We start from the raw sequence: 21,734 nt of genomic DNA, 5'->3' as shown, positions 1-21,734 counted from the left end.
GTCTATATCCTCCTGACTCAATCTGGGCAGATCATATGACTTAAGAAATTTATCGATGCCTTCACTATCTTCTAATTTATTGGAGTATAAGGATTCAAAATAATTTTTGATTATCTTCTGTATATCTGAAGTGTCTGTTGTGATATTGCCTTTTTCATCCTGTATGCTAGTAATTTGAGTTCTCTCTCTTCTTCTCTTCACTAGCATGGCTAAGGGTCTGTCAATTTTGTTTATTTTTTCAAAGAACCAACTTTTAGTTTTGTCAATTTTTTCAATTGTTTCTTTTGTTTCGATTTCATTAATTTCAGCTCTGATTTTAATTATTTCTTGCCTTCTACTTCTTTTGCCGTTGTTTTGCTCTTCTTTTTCTAGGATTTTGAGATGAAGTATGAGATCATTTATTTGTTGGTTTTTTCTTTTTTTAAGGAATAAACTCCAAGCAATGAATTTTCCTCTTAGAACTGCTTTCAATGTGTCCCATAGATTCCGATATGTTGTGTCTGTGTTTTCATTAATCTCTAAGAATTTTTTAATTTCCTCCTTGATGTCTTCTATAACCCATTGATCATTCAGTAACCTATTGCTCATTCTCCAAGTGATGTATTCTTTTTCCTTCCTTCTTTTATTGTTGATTTTCAGTTCCATTCCATTATGATCAGATAGGATGCATGGTATTATCTCTACTCCTTTATATTGTCTAAGAGTTTCCCTGTGACATAATATATGATCTATTTTTGAGAAGGATCCATGTGCTGCTGAGAAAAAAGTGTAACTGCTTGATGTTGGGTCTACAAAAATAAATATAAAACAACTATACATGTTTACATATGTTACTTATAACAAATACATATTATTTACATGTTCAAAAATTCCAAACTACAGCATATTTTGTCCATGATTCTCAACATGTCTGGGAAGTAGAGAAACAATAAAAGCATAAATACACCACACACCATTTATATTTTTGCTTTTAAAAAAACATTCAATACAAATATACTCAGTAAGCTTGAGGGTATGTTTTCAGAGCAAAGTTAGGCATCCTATTGTACTCTGCGACCAATTATTTGTCGACTCAAATTTCATTCAGTTTTCTCTTAGTACACATCCTTTTCTGTACAGATTAAAATTCTCTTTAATAGGCTTTCTGAAGAAGTTATATTAAATAAAAAGTCACTTTACTTGAAAGCCAACCAAAAAGTTATTTATTAAATTTAGGTATCTTTTCAATCAATGAAAACTAGGAGTTGCATTAGAAAACATCAACAGGATGGAAGAAAGACACTGTAATTTCTGTTTGATGTATTCCGGTAATTTTTCATTGTCTCCATACCCATTTTTTTTCTTCTTAAAATAGGATAATTAGCCAGACATGGTGGCACAGGCCTGTAATCCCAGTGACTGGAGAGGATAAGGCAGGAGGATCATGAGTTCAAAGCCAGCCTCAGCAACTTAGCAAGGGCCTAAGCAACTCAGTGAGACCCTGTTTCTAGTTGTTTGACCATTTGGTGATGTGTAACTGATAGAAGATACTCCTGCCTGGACAACCAGCTGGGGCCCATCATTAAACTGAACCCACACAGCTTCACTAGTTAACTGTGTAGCCCAACCAACATTTTTCACAAAAACAGACTTCAAAAGTTGTGCTGATGTAGGAAGACAATCTTTTAGATTATTCGAAGAGACGTTTGTTCCTGAAGCTGTAGTGGTATGGCCAAGTCTTCAGCTGTAACTATAGAAGGATTAAGTATGGGTGCCTGGGTTGGAGTAGTAGCACTATTCATGATCAATCTACCCAAAGATGGTGCATCTCTTATTGCGTAGTTTGGATCCACACAAGGAGGTGTTGACAGGGCCTTAGGTGAACTAGTATTACCAGGTTTTCTTCCCACAATTATTGGGAAAAAGGGAGCACTCCCACTCTTCTTTTACTCTCCTGAAATTACAGATTCCAGTGCTAAACAAATACGATGAGCCTCATTAGCATGGTCCATGTATATTTTTATTTCCTCTTTTAAGTTATGAATTTGATTTTCATCCTTTAAAGTGTAAGATTTCCCAGTCTTTTCAATTACTTGAATTAAATCTTCTGTTTTGTGTATTTTTGCTCCATCATAAAACCAAACCTCAAAATCAGCATCAGGAGAATTCTCCATCAAAATACATTTAGCGTATCTTGTAAAATAAGTGATTTGGGGAGATTTAGATCTTACAAGCTGTACAAATCTGGAAGCATATTGATATTTTCGCCAGTATTTTTCTGGTAAATTGTCAAAGTTGTACCTACTGATGGTATCAGTAGGTAAGGGCAGTTTATCAGCAAGAGGAAAGCCTCTTCCATCATTTGGATAATATATAGTGATCATATTCCCATCACTAGATATTTGAAGTACTTCTTTCACATATTCTTGAGATGCATATTCCTTTAGAAGCTCCACACACACCTCCTCTGAATCAAGTATGCTCACCACAGCCTTTTTAGTTTTCTGTCTGATTGGTTTTAACCTGTGAGCAATCAAAGGAGACGTAATGCTTCGCAATGTGTGTTTCTGATATCCCACTGTTGACTCCATACCCCTAGTCTTGATTTGTTCTGAAAGAGGATCATTCATTTGCAGATTTCCAGACCACTGTTGTACAATTTCAGTTTGAGGTGTCTGGTCTGAAAATGGAAAAGGACTTTTTCCTGGACAAAGATGATTTGAAAGTGCTTGGTTGTTATCAGGTCTTTCAAAAGATCCAGAACTACGAGATGTCTTTTCTTTAAAGAAATGAAAAATATTGACATTGCTATTTGTGGGTGGATATCGGTCTTCATTTTCTTCTATTCCTGATCTTTTGGACTTTGAAAGTGTTTCTGCTGAGTGACATCGTTCCATTGTATATGTTTTTGCTCGAGATTGACTATTAGAAGTGCCAGATCTATCAGAGGAATGGGCTCTACGGAGGTATCAAGAATGAGGCCTTTCTTCTGCATCTTGAATTACTCTTCCTCTTCCACTGTTACTGGTTTCATGTGCTTGATTTCCCCACTGAGTACAAAAACTGCTTCCATCTCCTGAAGAAAAGTCACTTGAATTTTTATGCTTTGGAAATACAGTCATTTTATTTGGAAGTGGCTGGCCAATCAAGAGTCATCTTCTGTCAAGTAAACTACCACTTACACTGGTACTGGAAGAAGCCGTAACTGCAGTAGAAATTGTGGCATGTCCACTATCAATTGAGTCTTCTACAGTTCCTAAATCTTTACTTTTTGTTGAAGAATTTCAGGACATAAAAGGATGGTCCAATATTGAAGACAGACTTAAACGATCTGCTGGATTTCTACGAAGTAGCTGGTGAATAAGATCCTTGGCCTCTCTTGACAAAAACGTTGGCATTTCATAATCTGCCAATACAACTTTATTTAATGTGTTCTTGACTGTGTCAGTGTCAAAAGGTGGTCTCCCAATTAGTAATGTATAAAACATGCAGCCCAAGGACCAAACATCAGATTCAAGTCCATGGGCACTTCGAGTTGCAATTTCTGGTGAAATGTAATTAGGAGTTCCACATAATGTATAGTGCTTTTCATGTGGCATTGTCAATTGAGTTGCCAGCCCAAAATCGGCAATCTTGATATTCATATTACGAGTAAGTAAGAGGTTAGAAAGTGTGAGGTCCCGGTGTAACATGCCATGAGAATGAAGATACAACATTCCTGTGATGATCTGGTGCATGAAGTGTCGAGCTTCATTTTCTGAGAAAGGTTTCATTCTATTCTTTAGGTATCTGTTCATTTCACCATTATGACACATTTCTAATACCAGGTACACATAATTGTTATCTTCAAAATAGTTATATAGCTCCAAGATAGAGGGATGTTTCAATTGACAATGTATTTTCACCTCATTTTGGACTCGCTGTACCATCCCAGCTTTGTACATGGCTTTTTTATCTATCATTTTGATTGCAACTTCCAAACCAGTGTGAATGGACTCAGCTCTGTAGACACCAGCAAATGATCCCTTACGGAGCAGATTTCCGACTTTAAAATCCTCGATCTTCTCGCCGATGCAAGTCGCCATATTCTCAGGCCAGGGCCGGCGCTCCCGGGGTCAGGTCCCTTTTCACAGTCCCTTCGAGGTGGAGCTCCAGGCAGCCAGCCGGTCGTGGTGCCCATCAGGCTCTACCTTCTAGGCCGCCGCTCCGGGCGATGACGCTAAAGCCACCGAAGGAATTCCTCGACACCATCCGAGGCTTGGGCGGTGCCTCTGCACTCCCATTTTGAAATACTCCTGCTGGTGGCTGTTCAAGCGAGACTGGTGGTAGAACCTTATTTTCCTCCTTCTGAAATTAATCAATATTTTGAGATGACTTTCTGGCTGGAGGCAGAAAACAGGAATCATTTCAGAAGATTTGAGTCAGCTCAGAAATATGTCAAACCCAGCTGGGCACTCGGCTCAGTAGTTGACTGGTCACAAATATCTGCAGTGGCCTCATGATTGGCAGCCTTGCACAAAGAAAGATCAACTTGGTGCTTGTCAGGTTTCCAGGTAAGTCACATGGATCCCAGGCATTGGGCACTCACCTGCCTTCCTAAAAAACCTGCAAAGCCACTATCCAGTTGTTCATTCTTATGAATTATGTAATGCTGTTTGCTATGAAAGAGTATTAGTCAGGTATCTGGTCAAGAAACATTTGAATGTTTTCGTTTTTGCTTTCAGAACACTGGTACCTCCATGAAAACAAGCACACAATACTTTTTTAATCATGAGTTATTTGGGGAAAAAACATCAGGGTGTTTTATTGGCAGCCAGATTATACTCTAAAGTTCATTGTATTTACCAACCATCAGCTAATCATATGCAGCAAAGATTCCAGGTGAACTGAGCCTAAATTGACGACCATCCCAAACATGAGCTAATAAGTTTTAGAATGAGTTAATTAGTGACAGATAATTAGTTAATTTATTCACTATAGGCTGGATGCCAGGTTTCAATCACATGATGTGCAGAGGTTGTATGAAAAACAGCAGTCATCTTATAGACAGTGATTTATTTTTTCTTCATTAAAATTTTGTTGACTCTCTTAGTAAACTGTATTGAACTATAGAAAAATATTTATAGACATATATGCCTTTAATTGTGAAAATATTCTCCCACTACCTTATAAATTTGGTGTGAATATTAGCACAATTATGAAAGCCAAATATCTCAGTCCTGCCTCTAGACATTATGGAAAATATAATTTTTTTTAAATAACAAAAAAGAATTCGTTGAATGAATACTAATGATTTTAGTGGAGGAAAAAATGATTTGTTGAGACACATAAGGAAAATTGACAATATTAAAATCATATTTAGGATAGAATACAAAGAAATCATAATTAATAAAAGAATAAGTGCAAATCATCCAGAAAGATTTTTAAAAATTTGAAAATGCCTTTCCCCCATAAGCCTGCAGAACCATCATTGGATGATGATAGCAGCATAAAATATTTTAGGTTCTAAGGTGGAGACTAAAGAAAAAGAAAAATGTTGATGGCTTCAGAAGTTCTTTTTCTCCTTATAAGTTTTTTTCTTAATTTTTATTACTTTTAATTTGGTGGAGAGATACTGAAAAACTTCCATGGCCCAGGGAGAATTGCCCCACCTCTCCACCTCCTATGCCCTCCACCCATATTTCTTTTCTTTTTTTTTTTCTCAATCCACCTTTGTCCCCTCCTCCGCCCTGTCCTTTCCCCAGTGACAGGACTTGGCAGCGGTCACTGTTGGGGAGGAGGAGGGAGGGACGGCCTTGCTCCTGAGCCCCCCTCCTCTGCTCCAGAGCTGGTTCAGTCCAACTCTCTCATGCTGAGATGAGGAGGAGGAGGGGGAGGGTGGAGCAGGGAGAGGAGGAAGAGGAGGAGGGGAGGAGGAGGAGAAGGAGGAAGAAGAGTGGAGGAGGAGGAGGAGGGGGAGGGTGGAGCAGGGAGAGGAGGAAGAGGAGGAGGAGGAGTGGGAGGAGGAGGAGAAGGAGGAAGAAGAGTGGAGGAGGAGGAGGAGGGGGAGGAGTGGAGCAGGAGGAGTTGCTAACAGGAGGAGTTATAACAAGGGAACTTGGCGGAGGCAGCCTCAGCTACATACAGCTTTGGCAGCGAAGGTCAGCGCCCTGGGCAGCAGGCACCTGAAGGACCAATGACTGGAGCCAGTCACCGCGCCTTCCTCAGGGGCTGCGAAGGCGGGTGGGAGGTAGGCGGGGGCTCCGGGTCCCCACCCCGGGCTGTGAGTGCCCACACGGAGCCCCGAGGAGCCGAGCGCCCCCAAGAGGGCTGTTTCTGGGTGCGGGCACCGCTGCCCGAATGTGCGGAAAAGGGGAGCTGCATCCCAGAGGCGCCATGGAGCTGGGGTTTGGGGTGGGGAGGGCGGGAAGCGCGGGGGAGAAGCGGAGTCGCGGGAGAGAAAGGAGGCCTCCAGCGCCTCGGGAGAACTCCGGAGACAGACGAGTCCCGGAGCGCGAGGCGGGGGGAGGCTGCAGCCCCCGGTGCAGGCCAGAGGTGAGCGCTGAGGCGGGGGGCGGGGGGGCGCAGGCGCGGCCCCCACTGGAGAAGCGAGCGCCTGCCGCCCAGACTGGTGCGGGGTTGGAGACAGCCTAGGCTCCAGCTCTCCCCAGGGCAGCCAGGGGAGGCAGGACTCGGGAAGTGCTGGGGGTGTGTGAAGGTGAAGCGGAGTGTCAGAGGCAACCCCCGGCTGAGCCTCTAGGAGGAGAAGGAGGAGGAGGGGAGCCCCGCCCCGCAGGCGGCCGCCCTTGTTCGCGCCGGGGGCAGAGACAGGGGCGCCGCACTACAGGGCCTGACAGGAGGGAGCTGCAGCGGGCAGGGCGGCGGAGGCTCTGGCAGAGCAGGCCAGTCCGTGGATGGGAGCCAGGCCAGCAGCGGTGGGGGCGGGAGCCTGGGGCGGGGAGCCAGAGCCGTTGGCGGGGAGCCGGAGCCCGGGAGTCGGAGCTAGGGCCTCAGAGGCGACAATCTCGCTCCCCCATGACTTAACTTTCTGGGTGGACATGTGTGCCAGAGGTGCGCTGGGGCCAGCCGGGGCAGGAGGAGTCCACCCATATTTCAGCTCAAAATTGTATTCATGGAGTTCTTGATGTCTAAAAAATTTTGCTTTATGAAAAGAACCAACTACTCTCAACTTTTATTCATTGTAATTAAATCATTCCTTTGTACATGGAATAAAAAAAGAAATTATTAAATTTATTTGAAGACATCCGAATAACATTTGGTTATGCAGTCTGCCTATTTAATATGACTTGCAAAATTGAAAACTGCAGTGGAATTCAAAGTCAATAGAAAAATCTCTAAACTTTTTTAAGGACATTCATCTCAAAATGTGGTTTAAAATTAGGCACTTCACCATCTGACACAGGAAGAGAAAGATAAGAAACCAAATAAAATACTAGCAAAGTCTGATAGAAACTCTCTTTCCAAAATTAGACTTATTAATCTTCACATGAGAGACTCCATTTTCTACAGAGGGCTTATTTTTTAATATACAAGACCCCCTCTCCTCCCCACTAAACTTAGAAAATTACACTGGTTTCTTGGGGCTTCTGCCCAAGTTTCTTCCTTATGAACCACTGACATTTCTGCAAACCTCCTCTAAATATTGTGAGAGATAGAAGTGGCTTTTTATTTGGAAAAGTAGTTGTGATTTAGGATTATCAGTGAAACCCCTTGGGGCTTTATTGAATCATGTCAACAGCTGTCAGTAATAATATGTACTTTGCTGGCCACAACATAATGTATTGATATGTATAAAACAATGTTATAAACTGGAAAAAAATATGTTTTTTTATAATTTATATGCAGTCTTATGAATAATACAGAGATCTTTGTGAGCATTATGGTGCTGTAGATAATAAATTTACCCTGTTCTCTGGCCTGCCAAGAGAGTTGTAAAGCAGAATATATTGGTTCACCTTTGTGATAATAAGCAATTTTAGTATGTCAGTAGGTTCTAGCTACATTTACTTCTGAGGTCTTAAAGAATAGTGTGCTCTAAATGGTTCTTGGAGTGTTTATACTGGCTTTGACTCTCCTGGGTAATGTTTCAGTGAGTGATATGATCAGATAACAAGTGGCACTATTTCTCAAGTATTGATATTGTGATATCTCCTGTAGTTTTATTGGCTGGAGTAGCTGATTTTTTCTTAACTGGATCTGTAGTTCTTTGTATGTATTTTTAATATGATTTTTAAAAAGTGGTTTATAGACTTGTGTACATTTTCTAAGTGATATCACCCTTCTTTCTCAGTTATTTTTGCATGGATCAGGAATCAATATGTCCTTACTGTTCTTGTTTTATCTTCTTGACAAAACACAGACACCCTTATAGGAAATGTTTCTCTTGAAACTGAAATAGCAATCAATTCATCAACTCTTCATGTGTTCCAAATGGTAACAAGACATCTGCATTGGTAGCAAATCATAATTGATTATATAAATTTAATTTAGAGTAACATGTTTACATAAACTTTGTGAGAATAGCCAAGCTTTCTGTGTTTATTAATTTCTCCTACAATAACAGTAAGGGTGGTGATTTTTGCATAGGAAGAAAAACTCTGATATTCAATCATTCTTTTGGCTGATAACATACAACTGAATTTTTAACATGTTGTAATTTCCTCACAGGATAACAAAGAAGAAATAAATTTATAAGCAGCACTTTATTGAAGGTAATAGCTTTTCTACAAGGGGTGAAACATTTCATTTTGTTCTTATTTTCTTAAAACGGCATAGACTAATTCTGAGAAAGTATTTAAGCACTTTATTTATTTATATACATTTTTGGATGTTGATGGGTCTTATTTTGTTTATTTTGTTTATATGCAGTGCTTAGATGAAACCCTGTGCCTCAAACATGCTAAGCAAGTGTTATACCATTGAGTCACAATCCCAGCTCCAGGCACAAACACAGGTCTTTCAGGTCTTTCTTGATGTGTAGAATTTCTCACCCCTGCCTCTGCTGTCTTGATCTAAGTATCCATACATTTACTTCACACTGATACAGTGATTTGATGCACATACACAATACCATTTACTGCAAAAAAACAGCATGGTTTATAACTTAAATCAATTTTAAGCATTCAAGCTAATTAGAGTCATAAAGCTATAAGAATAGGGCCTTTTAATCCACTGGTATATTAACCTATTTAAGATGGTTGGGCTTTTTATACAAAAAATCCTGAAGCAGTCCTGAAGAATATTTGGATTGAAACAGGTGAAAAAAAAAATGGTTGAGGCCCACTGCTCTTTTGTGTTTCACTAGTATTAATGCAGAGACCATTAGGAGCAGCACACTAGCTGAGCTGAATAAAGATGGCCAATTTAAAAGAAAATCCGAATTTATATAATACAGGACCTTTTAGATCACATCAGGTTGACTCCTTTGGAAAGCAACTGTGTAAGCTATGCAGCTCACAAGACATGACATGGATCATCCACATTCCACATGGCTTGTGAGGCCTCTGTTTGGCAGCAGAAGACCCTCAACACTGGCTCCCACAAAAGAGGATCCTGCAGTCCAATATTGGGATTAGAAAATTGTAGTAAACTATGGTGAAAGCAATTTTGAAGACAGATGCCTTCTGTTTGTTTCCAGAAAAAAGACAGTAAGGAAAATGAGTGAAAAAGTCCTTTTCCATGAACTTCTATTTGTTTTGCTTTATGAGCATACCCTATAGAAGAAAATAGAATTCTGACTGTGAGGGGAAATCTGGACCTTCAGTGATTGTTATAGAAGAATAGGAAATGTTGACACCAAGGGTATGCTATCAAATACTTAGCATAGGACTGCCTAGTTCATTGAGAGAGGCTTTGTGGTAAATAGAAAATGCTGGTAAAATCTTTTCTTTTGGTTTCATGAAGCCTAGAGTTTTATTTGATGTTTGAGATCCATTGTGCTTTGAAATATAATCTTCTTAGCATCCCTGCCATAGGTTTATATGAAAGGTGATTTAGCGTACTGTGGTGGGCTAACATCCATTCCTTCTTTTCATGGGAAACATTTTGTACTAAAAAAATAAATAAATACTCTTTAATAGGGAATTTTATTCATCATTGAGTGGAGGCTTTCTTAAAATGCTTTTATTCAAACACACCTTTTTTTAGAGAGAGAGAGAGAGAGAGAGAGAGAGAGAGAGAGAGAGAGAGATTTTTTAATTTTTTTTTTTTAGTTTTTGGCGGACACAACATCTTTATTTGTATGTGGTGCTGAGGATCGAACCCAACGCCATGCGCATGCCAGGCGAGCATGCTACTGCTTGAGCCACATCCCCAGCCCCCTCAAACACACCTTTTATTTAAAATATAGAAATGACTGGCTTACAAAGCCAGTTATGTAAAAAAAAATTCAGACACTTTCAAATAAAGTAAACAGATCACTCATATTATATTTTCTACAAAAATATTTCATTTACCATTATATTTAGAAAAATATAAAAGAATCAAATTATTTCACATACATAGAAAAGTTAACCTTAGATAAAACATATATACATTTATACATAGTGTTCTAGAGTGCACATGCACATACATATTCTAAAATATATAGAAGATTTCATCGACTTGGAGGAAAATTCCAGGAAGTATCTAGTATTGATATTATTTAATAAACTTTCATGAATAAGTAATTACAAAATCGTGTCTAAACTTGTGAGTAATAGTTTCATATGTTATCTATATCCCAAGAAAATAGGTTTTCAGAGATTTATCAGAGGATAAATAATCTGTCATTCCTCACAGTCTTATCATGCATTCACTACTTTTCTTATTTTTAGCATGGATTCTCTAGTACATTAAGACTTCTTTCTTCATTTGTATATTTAGTTTTCCACTTCTACCTATTTTGTTTTACTTTCTTAATCACTCTTTGTATTCTGTCTTTCTGTATCTCACTCAAAGAATAAATTTAAATGAGACAATATATTATTTTTTAATAAATGAATATATTTTAGTTGCTTCAAAAGTATTTGCTTTTTTTCATAATATGTTACACTTATTCTTGAGTATTACAAACTCCACAATTGAATATATAAAACATTTCAACATATATAAACATGTTTTTTTTTAATTTTTGTATTTAAATATTTTATTTCCTCTGAATTTTCTCACAATCTTTTATAACATAATTTTTAGATTTTATTCTAATTTGTTATAAAATACAGTAGAATGCATTGTAATTCATATTACCCAAATAGAGTACAATATTTCATATCTCTTGTACACAACAGAGGCACACCATTCATGTCTTCATACATGTACTTAGGATAATGACATCCATCTCATTCCATCACTTTCCTATCCCCATGCTCCCTTTCTTTCCCTTCCTCCCCACTGCCTTATCTATAGTTTTTTTTTCTATTCCTCCCATGCTTCTCCCTCCTTTCCATTACATATCAGAAATTTTATGTGAGAGAAAACATTCCGCATTTGGTTTGGGGGGATTGGCTTACTCCACTCAGCATAATATTCTTCAGCTCCATCCATTTACTTGCATATGCCATGATTTCATTCTCTTTAATGATGAGCATTATCCTATTTTGTATAAAAAGAACATTTTCTTTATTAATTCATATACTGAAGGGCATCACAGCATACTACAAAAATGCAGCTACAACAATATTTATAGTAGCACAATTTAAAAAAAATGATTTTAACTATCAGATTATAAATGCTTTTTCTAAAAATCTGATATAAAGGTATAAAAATGCTACATGGTTTCTGTTGAACATTGTGGATGTTGAAGGTGTTGAATATTTTCTTATATATTTATCATCAGACATACTATTATTTCTACTAATAAAATGTTTCTACAATTAAAATATTAAATGGAGAAGCCAATAAAGTAATAGCCTTGCCTCATAATGTATTAGGTGTAAGACTTTGTGAATATTATAGTATTTTTTAGGTGTAAAACCTTAGCTAGATTTCATTTGAACCTTAGCTTTTCTCACTTAGTAACTTTATAAACTATGATATATCACTTAACTCTGGGATTCTCAGTTTGCTTATCTGTCAATCATTAATAATTGCACTCAGATTTTTCTGGAAAATTTGAACATGCCCAACATTGTTTTCTTTTTTAAAAATATTTATTATTTATTTATTTATTTGAGAGAGAGAGAGAGAGAGAAAGAATTTTAACGTTTATTTTTTAGTTTTCGGCGAACACAACATCTTTGTTTGTATGTGGTGCTGAGGATCGAACCCAGGCTGCACACACTCCAGGCGAGCGCGCTACCTCTTGAGCCACATCCCCAGCCCTGTTTTCTTTACTTACATGTTATAAAAGAATTTTTCAGAGTTCTCTAAAGTAAAGCAGCCCTGAAAAAAAGCAAGTGCTCTATACACTGTAGACATGCAGTGGTCATAACTTTTGAGATCAGAACTACATGAAGCTTGGTTTGTATACTCCATCAATTCAAATTTTGTAAACAAGGGACAAGACAATGTTTTTATACCATGAAGAAGACCTCATAGCAGGACAGGTACACACTGCAGTCACTTATCTCCATGAAGTCCCAATATCACATCCACTTATCACATCCACCACATTTGCAAAAAGACATCTCATTACATCAAAACTGGTATATGAGATGTAACCTCACTAAAAGTCTCACCAAGCACAAAAAAATTTGGACACCATGCATGGGAGGGAGGAAGCCAGGACCAGATCAAACAGAAACTGCTTGCATTAAGACCTGTAACCACCTTGGTGATGTAGCTGAACACAAAGAAAAATCAAAGCATGAGTATTGGGGTTTAGAGATAAGTGTGCAAAAGGCTTATTTGTTCTAAGGCAAGGAAGCAATGTAAACCATAATTGTAACTATACACTTATAAATCACAATTTTAAACAAAAGGACAGAAAAACAGGCAGAAGTACCGAATTAAAGAACAGGATAGAGTTTTTAACTCATAATAGAAGACTTGACAATCCTTACCAAAGGGGTGAATATGTCCAGAAATTTTTCTTTATGAAGGTAATTTGTGGAAGGAGTGAGTTTTTCGTTTCTGAAGAAAATTTTTGCAGAAATTATAGGTTAAGAGAAGGAATAGCAAAAGCACAAAAGTCACAGAAGGAAGCTAGAGTCTAGTAAGATGTTCAGTTATAGGGTTGGGGATATAACTCAGTTGGTAGAGTGCTGGCCTCACATTCACAAGGCCATGGGTTTAATCCCCAGTACCACCAAAAAAAAAGTTCAGTTACAAATTTTTATTGTGTTTATCATGATGTCATTTAGAATTATTATTAGTATTATTATTTAAATCAGGAATTGAACCCACAGGTGCTTAACTACTGACCCAAACCCCAGCTCTTTCTTTTCTTTTTTCTTTCTTTTTTTTTTTTTTTGAGACTTAATCTTGCAGAATTTCTGAGACTGGCTTTGAGCTTGCAATTCTCATGCCTTAGTCTCTAGAGCCAACCAAGATTATAGGCATTCGCCACCATGCCCAGCTTGGAATTTTTTTTTAAGTTATTTTATTTTTATATATCAGGACTTCATCTGACAATGATTGTATTTTCTTTTGCTAATGTTTTGAATAGAATCTGTACCTTATACCACAAATAACCTAAAAACTCACTCTTTATGTAAATATGATATCATCTTGGCATGAGTGGAATGACTCTACAGTTCTTGAAGTGACTCCCCAAGTATTGTCAAGCATAATGTCAAATCTTTGATATTGTTCCATAAGAAATTTGGAAAAGAATGTGGCACATTAAATGTATATTCTAAAAAATTAAAAAGCCTTGAAAAATATGTTCCAGATGCTTGTGCTTTAATCCATTAGGAGTAATGTTTTAGACTGTATAGTTGAGAAAATAAATGTTGTTTAGAACCCCACATCTCAGTGATTTATTTAATCAATGTTTATTTCCCACTCTAAAATGTCTAAAGTGAACAAAATCTAATGGTCAGGCAGGTCTACTGGGTGGCTTACATCTGAGATAGTTTTCAGAACTCTGGGGTTCCTGCATTTCATGGGTTTTATGAATCATTTTTCCTCTACAATTTGTTAGTATCACAAGAGTAGGTGTTTCCATCAAAAATATCCACCTTAGTCTCCCAGACTTTAGAAATCTTCACTTTGTGATGGTGTGCTGTGGGAGAGGCATTAGCTTTCAGAATAAGTTTCAGCCTTCAGCACACTTGTTTGTGCTACTTGCCATCTTGAGGGATTTTTCCAGCATAAAGTATGCTCAGACAGTTATTTTGTGTATGGAGAAAAACTTGAATTTTTATTTAACTTGCCTCTTGGCTGACTCATGTCTCTTAACCAGTGATGAATTTCTATTAATAATTTTACATGAATAATAAATGAAAAGGCATATTTAATAGGATAAAATTATAAGTAAAAATAGAATGAGCCATTATGCCTTCATTAAGATTGCCAAATGAGAAAGAAAATTAATGTATTTTAAATATTTGTATTTTAAAATTATTGTACTTAAAATATAGCAAATACGGTAATTTTAAAACTGTTTCTTTATCTTAATATATATGATTGAAACTTTATAACTTAAAGATTATTTTTTCAAACCTGAACTCAATGAATCACACCTCACCAGGTGCAAAACTCAAAAATGAAGGCAGAGAATTTGTATATTAACAACAAGATTAAAAAATTAAAAAAAAAAATAGATGGCTATTATAAAACCTGGAAGATAATGTTGAAAAGATTCTTCAGAATGAAAACAGAAGATTGGACAAGGAGAATAAATTTTCCTAACATGATTCTAAAATGAGAGAAATGAGATATGGAAAAGGGGAGATAGAACATGAAAAAATAAAATTCCCTACTGCTGAGTGGGAATGTGAATCTTCAAAGAGTTTAAAGTCTTTCCACAAAGTAAAAAGTGATCATGAATAAAGGTGCCAAACCCACAGTTGTCCCTGAGTTACCACCAGTCTCCCTGTCTAAAGACACAGGAGAAGTTCTTTCAAGTTTTTTGAGATAAGGTTTAAAACTAAACATCCAAGCCACTCAACCTTTCTTTAAACTAGGAGCTAAACATAAAGACCATGGTGTCTACACAGACTTTATATCCTGTGATATTACTATCTCTGTGTTTTAAATAATTTCATCCGTTGCTTTATGAATTTTAAAAAATGACTATATTCTGTAATGGAGTCCTTTGTAAATTACCTGATAAATGTTGAATAAGAAAAAGTTATCTACCATAGCTAGAATATCAATTAGGACATGGTGAAAGGCATTAAAATTAATTAATCTAGAGAACTAGAAGTAAAAGTGTCCCAGAAATGAATGTAAATTTGCTAGTTTACATTTAACTTCTGGATTCTTACCATGTATCCATAAAAATATAAGATTTGAAGAAAAATATGTTTTAAGACAGTATGTACTAGTCCTTTGTCTTGGCTAAGGGAAGTCAGACCTCTTAAGACCAACTCCATTCCTCTTTGATATAGCCCTAAATGCTGTGTGGTCCTGCACTGGCTTTGGCCTTGTTTTTCAGTTCCTACTGTTCTGTAGCACTTTTTGTTCTGACATTATTTAAATAGTGCTCTCATTCTGGGTGGTTCTACACATTCTGTATTATGAGCAACATGCACAGGGTAATCATTAATTATTGAAGAAATACTAAGAAAATTTACTTCTAAAAATAGATAAAGAGAGCTAATTATTTTCTTTAACTGTTTTGAGACCTAAATATAATTGCTTAAAAACTTGTTCTTCATTTTTTTTTTTTTTTTTTTTTTTTTGATGTCACAGTGGAAAGACGTGAGAGAGACACATGGACAGGCACAGGGGATGTATAATATTTTCTGAGGTTAAACCTTGTTGTGCACACCCATTTCTCAAGTATTTGCTTAGAATTCTGACTTTTTTTTTCTCTAATATATTAAATCATTAAGATTTGGTAAATTAGAATGCTTATTAGTTTTGACTTTACATCAAAATTGATTCTGATATTTTCTTGCCAAGAATTTATTTATTTCATGATCCTCAGATTTTTGAGGCTTACTTAATATTCTTATCATCTTTCTCTTCTGCTTGCATTACTCAGAGACAGAATTGCTGTACTCTTTCATATGTATTTCTTAAGAGTAAAAACTTCAGAGTATTTTTTCGGGTATCAAAAGTATTTTAAATTAATCTCATGGTAAAACAACTCTAAATACTCCTTTCTATGTTTTTACATTTTCAAATTGAGGTTTTCTTCAGAGCATATTTTACTGAATATTTGTGTTTCACAATAACAGACTCAGAAATTTCAGTCACTAAAAGCCATTTATTTACTGATATATGTACAATTTGGATTTTTAATTTTGTGCAGCTACAATAATATTTGATAATAATATTTATGATGCTTTCATGAACAAAAGTATATTACAAAAATAGATGTATTTCACTATACCTTAATAGAAATGGACATGTACATTTATCATTATTTAAATGTTTATTTTCACCTCTGGGTATATTTTACCAATATTATTATAAAATAAATCATATAACATTTATTACTTTATGTTTATTTCTTTGTACCATATTTATTTATTATGTTATTGTTCTATACATATTTCTGGTTAACACATTCTTTTTTTAAGAGAGAGAATTTTAATATTTATTTTTTAGTTTTCGGTGGACACAACATCTTTGTTTGTATGTGGTACTGAGGATTGAACCCAGGCCGCACACATGCCAGGCAAGTGCGCTACTGCTTGAGCCACATCCCCAGCCCCAGGTCAATACATTCTTAAAAAGAAAATGCTATTTAATAACCATAGCAATGGTATATTAAAGAGCTTTTTAAACTACTCTTTTAATACATATTTTCTTTTATCTTTCTAAAACCTTCTAGAATGTGTAAATTTATAAATATACACAGTGAGAAACAAGAGATCCTATGGCAATAAGTAATATACCAAAGTGTCAAAACCTGATAAATTCAGTGCTAGAATTAACAGTTTTCCTGAATTGCAGGTCAATGATGTCTCTAATGCAGTTAGTAAGCAAAACATTAAAATAACTGTAATTGAAATGATTCAGCAAACTATTTGGCATGACTATATATGTCCTCAATTTTAATCAAATATATATTAGATTTATTTATAATATATAGGTTAATTTATTCCTTTATGATCATTATCTCTTTTTTGAGAAATGACCTCTAGTAAACAGCCTCATTTGGCCTCAGGATGTGTGTACAGTAAGAAAAAAAGTCTCAAGAGTTCTCTCTATTATATTCATAATATATTCATATATCCCCAAGGCCTTTCACATACTGGTCAGTCACACACAGCAAGCAATTTGAAAGTTCATGAAGTTTTGCAATATAACATTGTTATCCTTTCAAGCTATTTCTAAGAATTCTGTGTGCTTTATTGAAAACATCAAGGAAAATGAATATATCTTTTTAAACCTAGAACTTGAAATGACACTGGACTCAAGAGATCAAGTTTATGAAGACAGGAGTTATGTGTTATGGCTTCTGTTTATCTGCAGAAGAGCTGTCAAGGTGAAAGGGGTTGTGTGAGAATGGCCTTAGGCCTGAGCCTAAGCAACTCCTGTAATGCCAGATTCATGGGACCCCAATAGACCTCCAGGAGCTGAATCTGATGCAATCACAAAAGAGTGTTTATTGTAAGCTCAAGCCTGGACTCACAACCATTTCAGATACAGTGGTCCCAAAGAGTGAGTCTTGACCCTTAATTCAGTGAGGATTAATAGATTTTGGGGGACACTGTATGCATCATGACATCACACAGCCAATCATTCCACATCACAGAAAAGTCAAACAACAACTCTTAACATTGATTAGCACATTCATTGGCAGGAACAAGTTGTGTAAGGGTGATTGGTTAGTTCAAGTTGTGGATACATTTGAACTGATTGGTTTAGGCCATGAGAGGTTGCAAGAGTGTATATGATAAACTTGCCTAATCATTTTACCAATCAACAAAACTACTGGGAAGGTCACCTGGTGTTTCAGGTATTTTCTGTGTCTCATGCATTTTGTGGTAGCTAGGGGGTTGCTATGGGTCCTAACCTAGTGTAACTGAGTCAGGATCACTTGGCATGGAAGATCTCTCCAGTTATTCACAGACAAACAACTCGGCAGGGTGGGTATATGCCTAGGAGCACTCTGAGTTTTTCCATGGACAAGGGTAACTCCCCACTTTGGACAGGCTTTGCTCTGACGTAGAGGCTGGTTTCTCAAAAATGGAGTCACATCAGTTTCTCACTCCATTTAAAAAACTCAATTTTGAAACCTGAGGTCATTATTAGAGGTCATTTATCACCAGGCACACCCACAGAGCCCTCTAATATGGCCTCAGACAAATTACTTCCCCTCACCCTGATAAACTGAATAAAGCCTCTGGCAGGCTCTCCTCTCCTGATAAGAGTGAAAGGTGAGAATAGCAGGATGGAGACCACCAGACCAGATATTTCTGACCTCAGGGTAAATGAGAAATCTGGTGGCACCTGATAATTACAAGGTGTGGTAAAAAAAAAAAAAATAATAGTATAAAACTAGAGTGAATAAACAGGGATTCAGCCAGCCTAAACAAGTATGTACTCCAGCTGGAGAGTCTTGATGAGGCTTACACTGACATCCCATCACTTTCCATCATTTTCCTATTCTCTGTGTGATCCTCACTGCTCTCAACTCTACCGCCTTGTTTGGACCTTTGTGAGAGCTGCAACTTCTCCCTATGACCCTCTCCTCAACTGGTCGTCCATCCCCCACCAGAAAAAGCCTGTTTTGGTTTGGGACCTGATCACTGCTGTCTGAGTGAGTGTGCATCTGCAGGACATAAAGCCTAAGGCTTGAGAGTTTTGAACTTAGCATTCAGAGGAAATGTCTGTCACTAGCCTGTCATGATTAAATCTGTTTTGCAATGTTCAGAATTAATCTAAAATTGTTTTCTGGGAATTAATTAATCTAGAATTGCTTGCTGTTATTTGATTATCTCCATTGCAGTGTCTATCACTAAGGATTGTTGTTTTCTTCATTAGGAACCTATAGAGTAAAGTTGTACTAAGAATTTAAGTGAATAAAGAATTGAAAGGGGCAGAAACACGTGGACATTCTTCATTTCTCCCCTTGACTGCATGTGTCACAAATTTGCTCCCTGGAAACATGTTGTTATTATTTTTAAACTATCAAATTAAAGAATTCTTATCACTAAAGATTATTTTTATCTTCAATTCTAAATATTGACTTTATTTTTGGCATTATCTCTGTCCCTTAACTGTTATTGTTACTGCTGTTTACTGGTAATGAGGTCTTGCTTTCCCAATGCTGAAGTATAACACCAGAGAAGCACATCAAGGCAAGTTTAGAATGGAAAGTTGAAGCTTTATTAAAGGACAGCAGAAAAGAATTCTCCCTGGAGGAAGAGGGGGACCCAATGAAGTGGTACCCCCTTTCTCCACAGAAAAATCCTCTTCACCATGGCTGATTTGGGGACTGTCAGCCAAAAAGTCTCTGCAAAAGAGTTCAATGTAGCTAATAGTAGAGCACCACTGATTTAAATCAGTAGACACACCCCCCAAAAAAAGCAAACCAAAACAATAACAGCAAAAACTTGTCTCTAACTTCTACTGTCGAAGGAGTACTTGATACTCGGTATTTGTTGATCTTTCTGGCCCCTCCTATGTATGCTAAATCTGTGTTTTGCTCTACTTTGTTTATATCTAATGAGTCTCATAAGCTACTTGCTTTTATGTTTAACTTCATCACTTCATTTTATTTGTGTCTCTTATTTTCTACTGCAGAATTGAATAATCTTAAATAATATGGCAAACACACATTACAAGAGATTATTATAGAATTAAGAGAGTTTGAAAAAAATGTTTGTTTTAGAAATGATGATGGAAGCTACTATGTAAAATTCATTTAGCTTATCTATCTTTGGAAATAGCCAAGGGGAAAACGTTTTTTGTTGGTGGTTTGTTTTTTCTAGGGATTTTACCTCTGAAAGAGAGGGCTTGGATCAAAGCAGATGTGGTAGAATTAAATTCTAAGTTGGTTTGTGCAAATGAAAAATTGGACCCAGGGTAAGTCCATTGATTTCTATTCATACCATCAGTGCAACAGGAACTGTGACCATCAGATGAGATGCAAGAAGTCAAGCGAGGGAGGAGGCAGGAAACCAAATGGACTTTCCAGAATTCCAGCTTCTACAACCACAAGAATATTCTTGGTGGAGTTCTGTCGGGCAGCTCAGTATCAAGACCTATGGTTCCTTAACGGAGGCCAATACCTGCCATAGAAGACGTTCCACCAGGGGGAGCCAATTTACCTAAATGAGTGAGCCATTTCATTTCGTAAATCACTGCTGGAAATTCACCTGTTTTTCTTGAAACCCAGCCACCTCTGAGAATTCTGTATTGAATGAATAAAATGAAACAAAGTAAGAAAGAAAGAAAGGAAGAACTGTTTCTCTTGGAGCAAAAGAAGACAGTAAGAATGAAAAGCAGTTACCAAGAAGTTTTGCTAATGTAGAGTCTTATAGGTGGATCCTCATTGTGGGATTCAAATGGGCTGTTTATGAGTATGCACATGTCTCAGTTTCACCCTAGACCTAGTCTGTTGAATTGATTCTGCCCTGCAAACAAGCTGCAAAAGGTGTTCTGCACACTGACATTCCATCACAGAGCTAAGGAATTATTTTAATAGCACAAAGAGAGAGAAGTTTTGTTTGCATTTGTACAAAATTAAAGCCCATTTTTGTAAATTTGACCTTTACCATTAGAACCATGAATGGGTGCAACTGAAGTGCAACAAATATTTCCCCATCATAATTTTTAAAAATGGGTTTCTCCAGGGGTGGTGGCACAGGCCTGTGATCCCAGCAACTTGGGAGGCTGTGGCAGGAAGGTCACAAGTTTGAGTCCAGCCTCAGCAACTTAACAAGGCTCTAAGAAATTTAATGAGACCCTGTCTCAAAAATACAAAATTATAAAAAGCTCTGGGGATGTGGCTCAGCAGTAAAGTTCCCCTGGGTTAAATCCATGGTACCAAAAAAAAAAAAAAAAAAAAAAAAAAAAAAAAGAATAAGTTAGCTATCATCACCTGATTGTGCCATAGAATACTAGAGTTTATTCCTCCCATCCAACTGTAATTTTGTACCCATTAACCAACTTGTTTCCCACTCCTCCCCTTCCCATTCTATTTATTATTATTATTATTATTATTATTATTATTATTATTATTATGTGTGTGTGTGTTTACTGGGCATTGAACTCAGGGTGCTTTACAATGGAGCTACATTCCCAGCCCTTTTTATTATTTATTTTGGGACAAGATCTCACCAAGTTGCAGAAAATCTCCCTAAATTGCTGAGGCTGGCTTTGAACTTGCCATCCTCCATCCTCTGCCTCCTGAGTCACAGATTACAAGCATGAGCCCACGTGCCCAGCTTGATTCCGTATCTTAAAATCTAATGATTTTTAAAAGGCCTAAAGTGACATTTCTAGATTGAGAGATTTACCTAAATGACAGTTTTAAGCTAAGATTCCTTCCTATCTCTTCAGCTCCCATTAGCTCTCCTACTATTTGATTCCTTGTGCAGGCTGCTAAACTCTTTGTGCTTTGGAATCTTCATATTGTGAAATGGGAAAAGTAACAGTGCACACCTATTCTTGCTTTCAAGAAGTTTAACAGTAGCCACGAAAATTATGGTCCCTGATCTGCAATTCTTGATTTTACATCTTGTGCTGTAGCCACTAAGAGCACAACT

General features: G+C 36.9%; 1 pseudogene; it reads right to left on the bottom strand.

Moving 5' to 3' along the window:
* Positions 1-1,227: 1,227 nt before the first annotated feature.
* On the bottom strand, positions 1,228-4,064 carry LOC139704181 (serine/threonine-protein kinase PLK4-like; annotated as a pseudogene).
* Between the last annotated feature and the right edge of the window lie 17,670 nt (positions 4,065-21,734).

The sequence above is a fragment of the Marmota flaviventris genome, unplaced genomic scaffold (genome assembly GCF_047511675.1).
Source record: "Marmota flaviventris isolate mMarFla1 unplaced genomic scaffold, mMarFla1.hap1 Scaffold_43, whole genome shotgun sequence".
Classification (NCBI taxonomy): domain Eukaryota; kingdom Metazoa; phylum Chordata; class Mammalia; order Rodentia; family Sciuridae; genus Marmota; species Marmota flaviventris.
This window is presented reverse-complemented; position numbering and strand designations above follow the sequence as displayed.